Source organism: Podarcis cretensis (assembly GCF_951804945.1).
Source record: "Podarcis cretensis genome assembly, chromosome: 2".
In the NCBI taxonomy this organism is placed as follows: domain Eukaryota; kingdom Metazoa; phylum Chordata; class Lepidosauria; order Squamata; family Lacertidae; genus Podarcis; species Podarcis cretensis.
The window spans coordinates 3,579,911-3,596,671 of NC_137171.1; the positions used below are offsets into that span (position 1 = coordinate 3,579,911).

Sequence of the window (16,761 nt, forward strand, 5' to 3'; positions counted from 1 at the left end):
GCACAATGAGTGATGGTGTGAAGTGGGTATTGCTGATCATCAAGTTCTGTAGTCAGAGATCTCCATCTGCTGTTAAGCTGCAGTGACAGAGCTGAAACTGTATGAAGTTTGGGTGAGGATGAGATAAAGGAGTAGCAAAGGAATGCACCAGATCTTCTGCCCAAACCATTTATTTTTTAATTACAGCATTCTATTTATTTCTGAAAGGTCTTTTCCCCTATCTAAAATATAAATCAGACAGGTTTTTCTTTACAAAAGAAGAAGAAGAAGAAGAAGAAGAAGAAGAAGAAGAAGAAGAAGAAGAAACATAGGTCTCAAAAATCCAAAAGCTGTATGTTCAAGAGTAGACAAGGAAAAAAGTGATGGGGAGGAGTTAGCAAAAAAGACAGGGCTTGGGTGCATGAAAGTCCTTCTGAGGGGCATAATTTGTCTGCACTCACAGTAAACAGATACCTGTGTGCATGCCCAGCCCACAATGGATCTCATGTTTCTGGGAGTTGGGGAGAGTGTGGAATTCTTGACTTAGGTGAGGGGACAACAACACACATTACATCCCATCAAGCCCCGCCCACTAATGTGGATGAGGAACAGTATTTAATTGAAGGCACTCTTTTCATGTGTGTATGAAAATACACAACAGCACACATGGAAAAACTAGGTCTGTGTGACCCACAGGTGCATTAGCAATCTGGTGTGTACATAGCCGCAGAGCCACTCCCACATACCAATGCTGGCCTCCAAGGCAGCTTACAAAGTTTTATAAAACAGGTCTAAATATGCAGTTAAAAAAAAATTGAAACAAAGATGAGATTCAAGGGACAAAGCTGACTGAAAATATTATATTTTAATTTATAAGTTTCTGCGAGTAAAATTTTTGAATGTTAAAGTCTGGACATTGGTTTAATTTCCAAAGAAGGGTGTCACACATATATATGATTTAAGCTGCTTTTCTGCATTTTCACTACTCTTACTTCAACAAGGGACTGAACAATAGGTGAAGTTTAATGAGCAATAGCCAGTAAAATTCAGGAGAGGTCCTGTTTTAAGTGTGTTTGTTACCAAAAATTTATTTCCACACCTTTCTGGAGTGTAATTCTAACCCAGTTTCCCATAGTTATGAACAAAAAATAAATTTGTCTTCCCTGAGCGCTGACTGAAGTAAACAAATCACTGATAAGACTTTCTGGGAACTATGACAAAGCCAAAAGTAACAGAAAGTCAGGTGATCAAACCATATCAAAAGAAGCCCTGTTTGAATGCTGAATGCTTCAGCCAGAACTCACGCAAATGCTTAGGAGACAGGAATGCTTACTCCATGCGTTCATTTCAGCACTCTCTCCCAATCACAGATACTCTCTTTCTTGAGATGTGAAGATTTCAGAAGGCATGGGATTGGCGACCTGGGGTGAGTTTTGACCCAAATTACCTCAAGGAGTTAAGAGTGCATGCAACAATCAATCAAGATCTTTGAATCTTACTTTGGATCTTGTGGTGCCTCTTCAACCTCATACTCAAATTGCTGTTTCTTTCTCCTTTTTCTAACTTGTCCTATCTCAGAGTTTGGTATTATTTTGGGTTGCCATATTTCGAAAAGTGAAAGTGAAACTTTTTGCAAACTTGTTGAGCTTTTTTGGCAAAATCACAAGGAATTAGGACATTTTTGAGCTTTTTCTGAGGAAAATTGGCAAAAATGGCACTGCCGACATGGGCTGCCATATGTCTGGACATTTAGCCAATTTCCGCCTGGACACTGTTTGCGGCTGCAGTATTCCAATCCTAGTATTATTTCTCAGAAGAATGGATCAAAACTTGAGTGTGTTCATCTCACCTGCAGCCCATATGGCAATTCTAGGTGACTTGCAATTGGCTTGTAGCTGAATTTAAATCTGAACCATTTTGTAGCAGCTCGCTGGCTAGATATTCTACAAACTTCAGAAAAAGTTCATTGCTAGCACTGTACAACATCTTCCATTGTACTATGGAATGCCAAGTTTTGCACGCCAAAAACTCTGGCCAAAACAATCAAGTGTTCCAAGATTTGTCATCAGTATTGTTCTTCTGATGCAACAAAACATGTATGTCCCCAACTGCATACCCTCCAACATTTCTTAAATGAAAATAGGGACATCCTATTCAACAACAACAACGTTATTTATACCCTGCCTATCTGACTGGGTTGCCCCAGTCACTCTGGGCTGCTTCCAACATGTATAAAAACCTAACAAAACATTAAACATTAAAAAAATTTGCTATACACAATGACTTCTAAAGGTTGTATAGTTACATATCTCCTTGGCTCAGGGGCAACTTGGTTGTCATTGTTGGAATTCAGGCTCAGTCAGAGGTATGTGCCTATCTGTCGAGGCACCGGCTGAATTCTTTTGACCTCCCTCCGGCGACTCCCGGCAGGAAAAACACACAAGGTCCGTTCCGGCGATTTTCCTCAGGCTGTGAGAAAAACACACCAACTGCTTCTGCTCCTCCCTGCTCCCTGCATATCCCCAGGGAGGGGAATCAGACTCAGACAGAAATGTATCTACATGTCTTTATTCCTGTCTTCAGCAGTCATACAGTAAAAGATGTCTGCTCTCTTCAACAAACAGAGAGAAACTCCAAACTCCACCCATGTACATCCTGTACAGGTCATATGACACACACTGAGCTCACATCCTGTGCTCAATAAAGAGAATGGACTGCCCCTTTGTTTCCATGGCAACAGTCACATACATCCTGTCTGGCTTTGCAGCCACAAGCAGCTGACTGAGCTGCTAGAGCCTTTGCTTGCTGCAGCATTGCTGCTTTAGAATAACATACTCCCCCTAAAGCATCAATGCGTGCTGCGAGCAAAGCGTCATCCAGAGAAGAAAACAAACAGTTGTTATACTTATAACACTCCCCTGTTGTTTCAGTTCCACCCTTGGAACTACACGCCACTGGTTTTACCAATGTACCTCTCTGGTTGTGTGACTTCCAAGGAATGAGTGCATCTGTATTACCTTGGTTAGCAACTCTCTGTTGTGCCTTTGTCTCTGACTCAGACACAGCTTCAATTTGACCTTGGCAACACATGCAATAGCTTGGTTGGCAAACTCTTTTGAATACCTCTTGGGTGGTACACCCTTCGTTGCTCTCTCAGACCTACGTAAGAGGTGCTGCTCTTCTCTGCTTTCTGGTTCAGCCTCTGAACTCTCTGGAGAACCAGTACTAAGCTTAATCAGTGGTTCATCCTCCTCTTCTGAGGGTCTAGTCATTACGTGAGATTTCCTCTCAATGACTGTGACAACTGAGCTGTCTGAGCTATCGCTGTCATCATCAGTACTACTGAACTCAATAAAATCAACATCATCATCATCAGAATCATCATCATCACCTGTGGGAAATGTGTGAACAATCACTCTCTCCTGTTCAGGAGCACTCTCTAGAAACTTTGTGAGAATCACCTTACCAGATTCAGACAAAATTACTCTGTAGAGACCCTTTTCATAACCCACAAAAATGCCTCTGGCATTCTTTACTCCACCTGGAGCTTCTGTCCTCACATGAGACCCAAAAACCTTGAAATGGGCAACAGAAGGTTTTCTGTGGAACAGTTTCTCAAAAGGAGAACTTCCCAATTCATTTGAAACCTTTCTCAACCACGTGTAACAATATGACATTAGCGACTCAGCCCAGTACTCATGTGGCAGATGTGAACTAAGCAATTGCGCATGCATTCCCTTTTGCAATTCTTTGTTCACCCTAACACAGACACATCTCTTCCAAGCTTCTTCGGAAGCTGCAATTTTGTGTCTTATCCCTTTCTTCTTCAGGAACCTCTGGAAATCCTGTAAGAGAAAAATTGGCTTCTTATCTGTGCAAAGACAATCTATGTCAGCATCATGCATATTTTTAACCTTGTCACAAAACTCTTCAAACCTTTCTAAGGCTTCTTTCGGTCTCTCCAAAAGATAAATCCAGACAAAACCTGTGAAAGAATCAACACATATTAGGTAATACTTTGCATTGCCTCTAGATGGTGCTAAAGGACCAATCACATCAGCATACACCCGCTGAAATGCCTTGTCAACCCTCGAGGTGACCTGCTTGGTGTTCTTCTTGGCTACACCTGCAAAAGAAATCATGTTAGAATCACAAGAATTACATTCCATGTAATCACTTTGATCAAAAGTCAACAAATACAGTCCATCTTTCTCTTTGGCAGAAAGATACAACTCTCCATCTTTGTAGATCTCGCAGTGTTGATCATCATAGGACAGTTTTAGTCCCTTCTTGGCAATCTGCGAAACGCTGAGCAGATTGTACTTCAACTCTGGAACCAAATAAACATCGTTTATAGTCAAGTTCAGACTTTTAAGATACACAGTCCCAATTCCGGTGGCTTCCAGCTCTCGACCGTTGGCTTGTTGTACAACGAAGCTTTGCTTCTCAAACGACAAAAACAAATCCCTACGATGGGTCATGTGAAATGTGCAGCCAGTGTCAATGACAAAAGCGTTCTCCACATCTGGCTTGGTTCCTTTCGACATCAAAGCCTTTGCAGGCTTCGCCTGTGACTTGGCATGACTTCTGCCTGACGCCTCAGACTTCGTGGAGCTTCCCTTGGCTCCTTTGTTCTGACGTGGCTTCTTGCAGTACCGCTGAAGATGCCCAGTCTGCCCACAATTGAAACATCGGACAACGTTTAAAGCTACAGCGTCTTCTCCAGTAGCTACAGCAGTGGGGGTGTCTGAACTCCATTCTTGTCTCCCCCTGTCCTTCACTTCCAGGGCGGCAAGTCTGTCATGTTCGTTCAGCACGACGGCAAAGACCCTGTCCGACTTTAGATCAGCTGCTGGGAGAGACCCCAGCTGACTGGCAACCGTTTTGTAAGTCCGATTCAGGCTGTTGATCACCATGAAGCAAAACACTTCCTCCTGCAGACGGAAATTGCGTTCCACCATCTGCTGACGCAGAAATTTCATTTCCGTCAGGTGCGCTTGAACATCTCCATCAGGCGCAAGCCTCAGGTTAGTCAGCTTTTCAAAATACAGCAACGCTGAAGAACCTGCATCTCTCTGATGTGTCCTTCTCAGCGTGTCCCAAACATCTTTCGCGTGCTCTAAACCTTGTATATGAATAAGCTGAGAGTCTGACACGCACAGAATTATAGCAGTTCTGGCCTTCACATCCTGTGACTCCCAAGCACGCGTTGGTGCTGCAGGGATGGGGTTCTCAATCACCCCAAACAGTCTCTGATTCTGCAGCAAGGCCTTCATCTTAATAGACCAAGATGCATAATTGTCACTGGTCAAGAGGGGTGGAGAAGGCAGGCCTCCCCCTTTCTTGGCATCCATTTTGAGTCCTTGCATTGACTCTCAAACACAAGCCTCTAAAATCCAATAGCTGGCTTGTTTACACTCTGTGCACCTGGCAGCTCTAACACTGGCCGCTTGGAAAGTCCCCTTTCAACAGTTCCTCTGTAAGGACCTAGTCTAAACACGAGCTGTTTTTGCCTCTCTGGGCACAGCCTGACTTCCAGCCCTTATCTTGAAACTGGCCTGCGTTGCTAAGCAACCACATTCCTTTCCTTGGACAGGAAAAACCACAAGAATGTCTGGAATGCAGACTCTTCTCTCTCGGAGCTGTTCTTCCCAAACGTTGCTCCCATGAAGCAGAGAATTAATCCATCTGCATTCACACTTCTAAGCCCGAAAATCTCATACCTGGGCTCCGTAGCTTGGCTTTCAGCTTCTTCTGGCGAGCTCCTGGCTGCAGAGAATCAGCCTCCATCTCAGGCTTCCATGGAGAGGGATGAAAATAGCAGCTCTGCTCCTATTGCCGCAGACTTCCATGGATCGTAGCAACCATCCTCTGCTACCACTGTTGGAATTCAGGCTCGGTCAGAGGTATGTGCCTATCTGTCGAGGCACCGGCTGAATTCTTTTGACCTCCCTCCGGCGACTCCCGGCAGGAAAAACACACGAGGTCCGTTCCGGCGATTTTCCTCAGGCTGTGAGAAAAACACACCAACTGCTTCTGCTCCTCCCTGCTCCCTGCATATCCCCAGGGAGGGGAATCAGACTCAGACAGAAATGTATCTACATGTCTTTATTCCTGTCTTCAGCAGTCATACAGTAAAAGATGTCTGCTCTCTTCAACAAACAGAGAGAAACTCCAAACTCCACCCATGTACATCCTGTACAGGTCATATGACACACACTGAGCTCACATCCTGTGCTCAATAAAGAGAATGGACTGCCCCTTTGTTTCCATGGCAACAGTCACATACATCCTGTCTGGCTTTGCAGCCACAAGCAGCTGACTGAGCTGCTAGAGCCTTTGCTTGCTGCAGCATTGCTGCTTTAGAATAACAGTCATCCCATACCCTCCAAGATTTCGCTGATGAAAATAGGGACGTCCCATTCCATAGTGATAGTTTTACCATTTATACCCCACACATCTTACTGGGTTGACCCAGCGAACCTGGGCTGCTTCCAACATTAAAAAAAACATAACAGAGCATTAAACATTAAAAAACTTCCCTAGGCAGGATTGCCATACCCTCCAACATTTCTCTGATGAAAACAGGGACTTCCTAAGGGATCAAATCAGAAACTAGGATGGCTTCTTTAAATCTGGGAATGTCCCTGGAAAATAGGGATATTTGAAGGGTCTGGTATTGGTGTTTACAGCCACAGCAGGTGCTGTAACCTTCCAACAGCAAAAATAAAAACTCACCTCTTTTGAGGTTGAATATATTAACCACGGATGGCACATTTTCCACCACTTACTGGTCTTCTCTTATAATGTAGAGGAGAAAACACTCAGTTACTTGAGTCTTTGGAGAAATCATGTGATACATCCTGCTGTGATCCATGTTGTTGCAAATTATCACTGCAATAGTCCAGTTAGAAGGGTTACTGTAATTTAAGTCAGACACAATACCATCTTCTCTCACTTTCCCTGACCACCTCTTTTTCCCTCTCTGTGTTTGTGAAACTTCTATCTTGGAGCTTACTATGTCCTTTGCAGTAGGAGCACCACATCCAGCTCCCTTGGTGCCAGTTTCAACTCTCTTCTTGTTCTTCAATGTGTTGGGTGTACAAAGGTATTTCAGGAAGAACCCCTCTTGCTTTATGTGCTCCTTAGCTTTTCCTGTGTTCTGCTTATGGCACTGAGCTCCGGTACCACAACCATAACTCAGTAGAAAATGAATGCATTTTTTAAATAAGATTGTGACTGTAAAATTTAAAATTAAATGCATTGTGTGTGTGTGTGTGTGTAATATAACCTCCACTCTACAGTCAGTCTATTATATATATGTGTGTGTGTGTGTTGTTGTCGTTTAGTCGTGTCCGACTCTTCGTGACCCCGAATATATAATATAATATGATATGATATGATATGATATGATATAATAAATATTAAATTATTGAAGTAATATATAATAGAATAGAATATAGAATATAGAATATATTATATTATTGAATTCATACATAAGATTTGTTATATATCTTATGTATAACTTACTTCAATAATTATAAAATACTTCAAAATACTTCAAAAGTGCAATATTATCAGAAATTTATAAGATATAACAAAAACAATCTATATACAACTGTGCCCCTCAAAGGTCAGCCCTGTGTCCCTCCGAGGTCTGTGCCCTAGATGGCTGCCTAGTTGATAGCACTGGCCCTGCTTTGGGGTCATGAAGGGGAATAAAGAGCGTGTTATGTGGAGGAACTGTCTGTGGTACTTCAACAGGCTCTGCCGCCTATGCTGGAAGGAAGGGAGGGAGGGAGGGAGGGAGGGAGGGAGGAGTCCCTGCTGACCTGATCAGCGGCCAGCACAAAAGTGAATATTCTCACGCCACAATCAACTGAAGAACATCAGGAAACAGTCACTGCTGAAGCCCTCCCATTAACCTTCCTTAAAGCACAGAAAACTGAACTCTTAAGGATGAATATGTTTCATATTTCTGACGGATGAGCAGCTCCGAGTTACTGTGGAGACTGCAACTTTCATAGATGCCCATCAATATATTTGACATGGCTTCTATATGAAAGCTTGTTTCTGAACCTCACTATCAATATATGCTCCAATATTTAGCAGCATGGCACTAGAGGAAAAAAAGTTAACAGCTTCTCTGTTTTTTCAATATATCTGAGAAATCACATCATGAATGTAGTACAAAGCTGGATTTTTATTGTTCTGCTATTATTTATGAGCATGAACGTGTGGACTCATTCATGCAATCTGTCATCTTAGGGATACAACTTCCCACTCGTCATCAGTGACGTAGTATGCTTTCTTAATTCTCTGTAAATGTGGTCATACTAAATTTAAATATTTCTCCCACATAGAACCTCATCTGACGCATCAACTGAGGAGCTGGCATTGGGTGGGAAGTGCTTGGAGACACATTTGAGGAGGCGGAAGAAACTCAGCCACATCAGTAAGCAGAAGCGGAGGGGGCAGGTGAGTGAATGCTAGTTTCTTTCTCATCTAAAGGCCTACGTCATTAATTGCACCATGAAATGCCTCATCTGCTGATGCACAGAACTGATGTGTCACGGTGAATGTACACAAATAACTGGCTGCAGCACAAATTCATTTAACAAACCTAATCACCACAATTCTGACTGTGTTCTCAAATGCATTTGTGTAGACTTTTGAAGCAAGGTCTGCTGCAGCAGTAAGAGTGCTGCACATACCACTTTCTGTACCGATATCACTTTTTTGAGTGACTTTCTTTTCCAAGTCCAACATATCCCTTTTCCGGCCCAAGTAGGTAGAGGAAAAGAAGATGGTGATGCGCAAGACATGCACTTCACAGATGGCATATTTAATAGAGGCACCCAGGTATCGAGGGTTGATGCCTTTTTGGCGAGGAGGGGCATCATAAGCCTTCCAGTACAGTAAGTGCTGTCAAAGCTGTATATTCGCAGCACCACATAGGGCTCACCCATGCTTATATTTTGCCCCACACTTTTTAGGCACAGTTCTGTGCTTTAAAGCTCTGTCTCCGAGTGTTGTTGTTTTTTTTGGGTCTTGTTGCCATTTCCAGGAAAACCTGCTCTTTAAAGCTGAATTGGGAAAAAGGCCAATTCAGCTTTCTCGCCATATGCCGTTTGCACCGATTCAACATTAAAGGGTGGGATTCCATGGTGAAAGCACTGGGACAAATAAAAAAGCAGGGCTTGGGCATGTACATTGAAATGTGATGCAAAAGGAAGTCTGGTTGAGCCCTTAGTAACACACCACCATGTACAGCACTGAGATCCTGCGCCAAGGGCCTTCTGGCGGTTCCCTCACCGCAAGAAGCCAAGTTACAGGGAACCAGGAAGAGGGCCTTCTCGGTGGTGGCACCCGCCCTGTGGAACGCCCTCCCATCAAATGTCAAGGAAATAAACAACTACCTGACATTTAGAAGACATCTGAAGGCAGCCCTGTTTAGGGAAGTTTTTAATGTCTGATGTTTTATTGTATTTTTTATCTTTGTTGGGAGCCGCCCAGAGTGGCTGGGGAAAACCCAGGTATAAATAATAAATTATTATTAATTATTATTATTATTATTACTACTACTACTACTACAACATTGCCTAACCAAAGAAAAGAGTTGCAGATGTCATGTTGTAGTCACCTGGAGATGCCTGCAGCCCTAGTTGTTTCTTACAATGGCATTTATGTAAATAAGTGATATATTTAGTTGTATGCACCATGAACAGCATGGCATAGGGATTATGCGGATACCTGAAATTATCTCATGACAACTCCCTGAGCATGTACTACTTCTTGTTACCCTAAATGAAATGTGCCATTTTAAGAAAGGTAAACCTGGGTGTGGGGATTATATAGATTTTAAAAGTGGGCCGGACTAATCTTCACAAGGCCTTTGGCTTGGAGTCAATTTGATTCCCTCCCCCTCTTTCTTTTTCCTTTCTCCCCCTGTGATGAGGCTGCATTTTAATTGTTTTAATGTTTTAATGTATTTTATTCTTGTTTTTAAGTTGTATTAATTCAACTCATTTTTATTATTGGTTGTTAGCCGCCCTGAGCCTGGCCTTGGCTGGGGAGGGCGGGGTATAAATAAAAATTATTATTCTAATATTATTATTAAAACATTGTTTGTTTTGTTTTTTGTCTGGCAATGATTTTGGATTTGCCTCCTAGAAAGCCAATATTTATTTTAAAGCTCTCTCTCTCTCTCTCTCTCTCTCTCTGTGTGTGTGTGTGTGTACTTTGTACTTTGTGGTGGGTGTGCATTTAAAAATGTATTCCATAAGTTAATGTTCAGATAAATTTTAATTTTTTTTTAAAAGGATCGGCCACATACTAATGTACACACTACTGCTTACAGTTTGAAAGCACGTCAGAGTGCAAGTAGATAAATAGGTACCGCTCCGGCGGGAAGGTAAACAGCATTTCCGTGCGCTGCTCTGGTTCATCAGAAGTGGCTTAGTCCTGCTGGCCACATGACCCGGAAGCTGTATGCCGGCTCCCTCGGCCAACAAAGCGAAATGAGCGCCGCAACCTCAGAGTCGTCCACGACTGGACCTAATGATCAGGGGTTCCTTTACCTTTACTGCTTACATCAATGTGCAGCTGGTTCCTGAGCTTTTACCTTTTAATCTGGGAGAAAGAGTAGACCTTCCTTGCATAAGAGCATAAGAAGAATGTTTGGCCACAAAACCCATCCCCTGAGCAACATCTGCATGTACAAACTTGCAGGAAGCTAACAAAAAATAATGTTGAAGTGCAATTTAGCAGAACACAATTTGCACACAGCCAGCCACACCCCACTTAAGGCTGCTATTGCCTGTGTGGCACCAGTTTACAAATGGCACCGGAGTTTCTGGGGCCCCTGGAGTAGACCAAAAGTTCCCCTAACTGCATGCAGCAGCTGTCTGGGACAGCAAGAATTGGTATGAGTTAACCTTTCCTTTAACCTAAATTGGGAATGCTACTTCCTTTGTGTGCAGAATAACGTTTTTGCTTGATGTACCTACTGGGGTGCCCCTTTCACAATTGCTCTGGATAAGCGGCAGTTAAGAAGATTTGTTACGCTTCACCAGAGACATATTTGTTGGTGATAAGCAAGTACATTTCCTTTTCCCGAACTTCTAGTTAATGCATGTGCTAGTTTAAACCACACAAGGGAATCTAGCCAGTATTTGCAAGTGATTACTTCAGTCTAATTCACTGAAGCTGCATGATTTGCTAACCGCATTCTCCTCCTCTGCCTTTTTTCTACTGCTGGTCACCACACCATTATATAACCTCTATTTTTTCCAATATCTGGCATAGAAATTCCTACTGTAAATGATCCAATGCTTCTTGGGCATCCAAACCAAAGGTCCATTTGAGTTATGAATTAGATGTATTCCATTCACTAGGATCCTGGAGAATATACTGCTGTGTTACAGTATGCTGAATTTTTAAACTTTTGAATTCCAAAAATAAAGGGTGTTAAAAAATGTAGCATGACAGGAATTCAAAAGATATTTTGGTTTACTAGTATAATTTAGTTTTGCTTGTTAAATAAATGCATAAAAATATTGACATTTTACATTTTGTGGAAATTTCATTAATTTTAAACTTATTTTTAAAAATTTTGAAAATGTGTGTTAAGTTGCATAAAAATCATGACAAATGATTGCCAAGTACTTGCAATTATATTATATATGAGTATAACAGATAAATCAAGAAGCAGAAACAGCAAGCAGACAAGGCTTGCTGAATATAAGTAGAGAAGTGAGCAGAATGCTTCAATGAAATAATTTCTCTGCTGGTGAAAATGAATAACAAATAGCTGATGCCTAAGATGGACCTGATGGAAGTTATGAACTGGTATTAGAAGAACAAAGTATGCATTCCACTTCTAATAAAAAGACAACTACAACAAATTAGAAAGACATAGTGTTGCCCAGCACCACTGCTGCCTTCAGGGATGCTGGCTTCATCACTGAAGAAGACAAGAGACATGCTCACAATGAAGTCAAGAGGGTTGAAGAAAAAGCCATAAAATCCCTGGATCAGAAATTTGATGATTTTTTTAAAAATTAATTTAGATTTTCCGTCATACAGTTTAAAAGAAAAAGAGAAATAATACATAACAGAAAAGAAGCATTAAATCGTTATACATTAAGTCATTATACAATATCCAAAAAACCCCACCATAAACAAAATAAGATAAACCCACCACCCTATTTAACTTTCCTCCACTGCTACTCGTCTTCGCGAGAATCAATTTTACCCTTATCATTGCATTCTGATTGTTTTTACTTTCTCTATATACATATATATGTCATTGATAAATTATTTGTTTTGATGCATTTACATTCTTAGTCTATGCATATTAGTGTGTCTTTTTTAGAGCAGTAATGGATGCTGTTAATTTAGCCAATTTTAAATATTTGTTTAATTTGAGAATCCATTCCTCCTTGGTAGGTAGTTCTTTAGGTTTCTATTTAGATGCTATTACTATCCTAGCTGTGGTGGTCGCATATAAGAAAATTCTTTTTTTTTTATTTCAGTATTTATTTTCCTAATAAGCCCAGTAGGTAAGCCTCTGGTTTTTTCATTAATGGGATTTTAAGCATTTTTTTCAACTCCTCATGTATTTCTCCCCAGAAGTACTTAATCAGAGTGCAGCTCCACCACATATGCATTGTTGTTCCTGCTTCCTTGTTGCATTTCCAACAAAGGTTGGGTTTCAGTTTATAGATTTTTGCTAATTTGACTGGTGTTAAATACCACCTGTAGAACATTTGATGATCTCTGTCAGAAGGGTGATGTAGTCAGTGTCTACTTTGATGGCCTTGAAGATCCAACTAAAGTTATGCTGAAAGTTGACAATTCAGATCACCAGTTTCCCAGTATCATCACAGAATAGCATCATTCCTGTGAAGTAAAATAGGTGGAAGATATCTCTACCACTTTATTCCAAAAAACACTGAAAAACCAGTTATTGCTAATATTGTAATACTGTAGCTTTCATGAAGAAGGGCATGACCTGCTGCAAATAAATGTTTCAAATGTGTTGTAAAGTGCAATATGCAAATGTGACACTAGATGGCGATGGTGAGCTATGGTAAATTCAATATATTTTTCAAAACCTTTTTTTAAAAAAGGATCTTCACAGCATTTAAAAAAAAAATATATGTCTAACAGCAAGTGGACAGGTAGCATTGGCAAGATGCAAGACACTGCTACAGAACTTGAAATTGAACTTTCATTCACCAGATTCTCAATTGGAGAACTTCTTAGTTCACTGAGTGACTGTGTCATAGAGGATCTGTTCACTGATTTCAAAGCATGGCAAAGGCAAAACCCTCAACCATTTAAGACTGAGAGTGTAATTCAGCATTTGTGTCTACTACCCTGTTGATTTAACATCAAAATAAAACACTCTTGGGTGGAAGGCCTATGCCATATCTTGTTTTAGCTGATGTGGTCTGGTCTGATGTGAACCTCCTTTGTATAGGAGTCAGCTCCTGGGGCCGAGGATCTTCGCCCTCCCCCAATAAAATATTTGAGGGGCCTCCCCCCCTCCCCGTTAATGGGCATTGCCATTCAAATGGTGTGTGTGTGCTTTGTCATGTGATCAGTTATGCAGAGTGGGCTTACCTCCCCCCCCCCAGCAATATTTTATTGAAGTTGGCACCCAGTTCCTTTGACATGTAAGCATACTACAATGGAAGTAAAGAAGTTCACTGATGAGCCCATGCAAGTTCCACAGCTGCCCTGCCCTGCTCAGTCTATAGCGAGATGTGCGAAAAGTCACATAGGCAGAAGGCTGGGAGTAGACACACGAGAAATGTGAGGGCTACTTCAGAGTACAAGAAGCAAATCACTGGCTGCTGTCCAATAACGAATCAAAACAATACTTGATGAAACTTCTTGTTTCAATTTCTTATTAACTGATGTAATGATTGTCTAATGTTGTTTTATGATTACAAGGCAATGTATTCTTAGTAGGATATGTTTTACATAGAGAAACTATTTTAAAAAAATAGTATTATGATTATCTGACATTTTCAGAAGGTAAAATTAAAATTATGTGGTTTTCCATAGATTTACCAAGCTAAACGTTGTCCTGTAATAAAAATAGTAGATTTGAATTTCTCACACCCAAAAACATATTTCTAAGACCCTGACTGAAGAAAATTTCAAAAATTAAATTTCACCCCCTACAATGACACACCTTAGAGCTATGTGTCTGTTCTGTTCTGCTTCTGTTTCTGCCTCCCCTCCTGTGTCTCCTGACTCCTGTCCTCTGGCAAAAGTTATTGATCCATTCCCTCTACATTTTTTGAAGGCAAATGTTGAATTTGCCTTATTTTCAAATCTGCATGTTTTTTACTTGCAGGAAATAAGATATTTTTAAAAATGGTATGTATAAAACCTAATTTCATACACATATAACAAACATATAACAAACAGCATTATCAGTTATTAGGTATATTTATGTATACTTCCATTACTTTTACGTTTATGAGCTAAATGTGAGATTATATAAAATCATGTATGCTAATATATAGGGTTGGGCTCTGACTTGAAAATTTATGTTCCTCCTTGCAGATGAGCAAGCGGGATTTCGAGAAGGCTGTTCGGCCATCAACCAATGTTTAGTTCTTCAACATCTAATAGAGAAGTACTCATCTAGCAATATTGCTTCTCTCTATGTGGCCTTCATTGACTTCAGAGCAGCCTTTGACTCTATCTCCAGAACAAAGTTATGGGAAAAATTGGAGACCTCCACAATAGATAGATGCTTGCTATACCTAATACGCAGGTTATATGAAGGGACCTCATTAAAAGTGTGTTGTACTTCTCAGGGCCACTTAACCAATGTAAGAGAAACCGAGAAAGGAGTCAAACAAGGATGCATACTGACTCCATCCTTGTTCAATTGTTATATAAATGATATGATTCCTTATCTTCGCAATATAAATTTCATAATTCGGTGCTGCTATATACAGATGCTGCTGCAATCCTGTCTAGAACACTGATAGGCCTTAAAAGAGCCATGAAAACGCTAGCTGCATACTGTGAAGAGAGCCAACTGAACCTCAACTATCAGAAAACCAAAATCATGGTCTTTGCCAAGAGACCTAAATTACGGGTATGGTACATTGACAGTCATAAGATCGAGCAGGTTACCTGCTTTAAATACTTGGGTATAGCCCTTCGCTCTTCGGGAAGTAGAAAAACCCATGATGACTACATTGCAGGGAATGCTCAGAGAAGCGCTAACACTATCCTTAGGTACCTCAGAGGTGGACACTACATACCAGCGGCCTCAAATTGCTTGAGGCCAAATCGATTGCACAACTGTTATATGGTGCCCAATTAGGCACCTTCGCCAACTGCGCTCCATTAGAATTGGTGCAATTCAAACTATTATGATCTGTCCTAAAGGTAAAAGGACCCCTGACTGTTAAGTCCAGTCGCGGATGACTTTGGGGTTGCGGCGCTCATCTCGCTTTACTGGCTAAGGGAGCCAGCGTACAGCTTCCAGGTCATGTGGCCAGCATGACTAAGCCACTTCTGGCAAACCAGAGCAGCGCATGGAAACACCGTTTACCTATTTATCTACTTGCACTTTGACGTGCTTTCGAACTGCTAGGTTGGCAGGAGCAGGGACCAAGCAACGGGAGCTCACCTTGTCACGGGGATTCGAACCACCGACCTTCTGATCGGCAAGCCCTAGGCTCTGTGGTTTAGACCACAGTGCCACCTGCGTCCCTTATAAGATCTGTTCTTCAAGTACCTAAATATGTCTCCAATGCTACAATACACCTCGAAACTGGATTCATAAGAATCAAGGCCAGAGTGCGACTCGTCACTCTTAATTATTGGCTGAGACTAGCCTCCCTTCCGAGCAGCCTTGCTTCCTTGACTATCAAAGACGATTTCCAATTGATATGGATACGAGCAGTGGATAATATAATAACAACTAGGATTCAATCCACAGTTCTTACTTAGCATGGGGAATGAACAAGCAAAGAAAACATTATTAAACAGTGTGTGGTAGACATAGAATGACAGGCAGACCTAGCCAGGTACCCCAAAAATTTAATTAGCGAAACTAGAAGATACTCGACTTTCCAAATGCCATACATAGCTAATTTTGAAATACCAAAACAACGAAGGGCTTTCATGTTGTCAGGCCCTCCCTTCAGCGATTCAGGAAGACCGCTATAGGAAGATACCATACAAGGAGAGGAAATGCCCGTGTGGCTCTGGGCAGCAGGAAACAACAGAGCGTGCCCTTCTTCACTGCCACTATTACATAGACATTCGAGCTGGTTTATCCAGCCCATCCTATATAAGTTCCCTGGGAGTTCAGAACAACACTACATCTCCCTATTAAAAAGGTAAAGGTACCCCTGCCCATACGGGCCAGTCTTGACAGACTCTGGGGTTGTGCGCCCATCTCACTTAAGAGGCCAGGGGCCAGCGCTGTCCGGAGACACTTCCGGGTCACGTGGCCAGCGTGACATCGCTGCTCTGGCGAGCCAGAGCCGCACACGGAAACGCCGTTTACCTTCCCGCTGGTAAGCGGTCCCTATTTATCTACTTGCACCCGGAGGTGCTTTCGAACTGCTAGGTTGGCAGGCGCTGGGACCGAGCAGCGGGAGCGCACCCCGCCGCAGGGATTCGAACCGCCGACCTTTCGATCGGCAAGTCCTAGGCGCTGAGGCTTTAACCCACAGCGCCACCTGCGTCCCACATCTCCCTATTACTACAGGACAAAAGCCCAGAAGTCACATATTT

General features: G+C 41.8%; 1 long non-coding RNA gene across 1 annotated transcript; it reads left to right on the forward strand.

Annotated features, from left to right (window-relative positions):
* The first annotated feature begins 885 nt into the window (after positions 1-885).
* On the forward strand, positions 886-14,933 carry LOC307209344. Its single transcript, XR_013835553.1, has 3 exons — positions 886-1,405; positions 8,343-8,457; positions 14,563-14,933. It is a non-coding gene; the product is annotated as an uncharacterized lncRNA (long non-coding RNA).
* Positions 14,934-16,761: the final 1,828 nt, after the last annotated feature.